This window comes from Enhydra lutris, unplaced genomic scaffold, assembly GCF_002288905.1.
Source record: "Enhydra lutris kenyoni isolate GAN:26980312 unplaced genomic scaffold, ASM228890v2 scaffoldscaffold12, whole genome shotgun sequence".
NCBI lineage: Eukaryota > Metazoa > Chordata > Mammalia > Carnivora > Mustelidae > Enhydra > Enhydra lutris.
The window spans coordinates 38,895,716-38,897,148 of NW_019154096.1; positions in this window are offsets into that span (position 1 = coordinate 38,895,716).

Here is a 1,433-nt window from a genome sequence, read left to right on the forward strand (position 1 = left end):
AGAAATCTTTGTCACTTCTGTTGAATAGCTAACCCAGATCACCTTTTGATATTTTTTATAAACTTCCCATAGAAATTCTAAATGAAGTCCTTTTGATCTTGAATCAACTTTGATATATATAAGAAGGTCCCTGGAACATCTCAAAAGGTTTTTTTTTCTCTCTTTATAAAAGATACATGTTAGACTAATTAGGTTAATTTAACATGTCAAATTACATGGGAAGCATTATTAAATAATAAGTGATGCTACACCTTCTTTAGGTTATATTAGTATGGATATATGTTACTGATATGTGTTCCAGAAATTGTATGAAATTTCTAGAAATCTGATACGTGTTGGTATAATGTTATCAGTCATAATTCTAATTATTATCTTAAAATGTCTGTCAGAAAAAATAAAATTTTCTTGTCAATTTCATTGTAACAGACTCTCATGAAATCTTTCCAATTGGCTACTTTTAAGTCTTTTGACATTTACAGTTACTGTTTTACTCTAATGCTTTTGCAAAAGTGCTTCCTCTTCAAAGAGATTCATGAAAGGGGCTGACAAATATAGAGTTTTTTTTTTTAAGATTTTATTTATTTATTTGACAGACAGAGATCACAAGTAGGCAGAGAAGCAGGCAGAGACAGAGGGGGAAGCAGGCTCCCTGCTGAGCAGAGAGCCCGATGCAGGGCTCGATCCCAGGACCCTGGGATCATGACCCGAGCTGAAGGCAGAGGCTTAACCCACTGAGCCACCCAGACGCCCACAAATACAGGTTTTTGATAACTTTAAGAACATACCTTCAGCTGGTTATACTACAAGAATTTTTTAACTCTAATGGAGAGAATGATAGATTCATAAAACTGTTAACAATAATTAAGTACACAGGACTGAAAGAACTGATAAGGATGATTATAATTTTGTAAGACTTTGAAAAATTGCTCTTTTGTCTACATTTTGTTTTCCAGAGTTAAGAAGCACCATTTCTCTTCTCTTTTAACCTATCTATAACATAGCAATTTGCTAAAGCAAACTTTTTACAACAAAAATGGAATACTGTTGGCCTTTGTACAACATGGGTGTTAGGAGTGCCAACCCCCTGCGGAGTTGAAAATTCACATATAAATTTACCTCCCCTCAAAATTCAACTGTATTTTAAATCACACTGTGATTTAAAAGTAAGGTAGAAGTTGCCAAATGACTAGAAGTGAAGGGAAGGTGGAGGAAATTTGTAGGGAAGGCTGGAACAGCAAGCAGCAGGGTTCTGATCTGTTCCTGGCCCTCTTATGTGAAGCTTAGATCATGGAGGTCCCTAACTGAGAGGCATAAAGAAACCAGTTCTGTGGAGGCATTCTTGCCAAAGTGGTGGGTCCAGTCACTGGCCAGAGTCGGCGAAGGACTACAGAATAAGGACCACTGGGATGGGGGTCTAATAGAACACCAGGTGC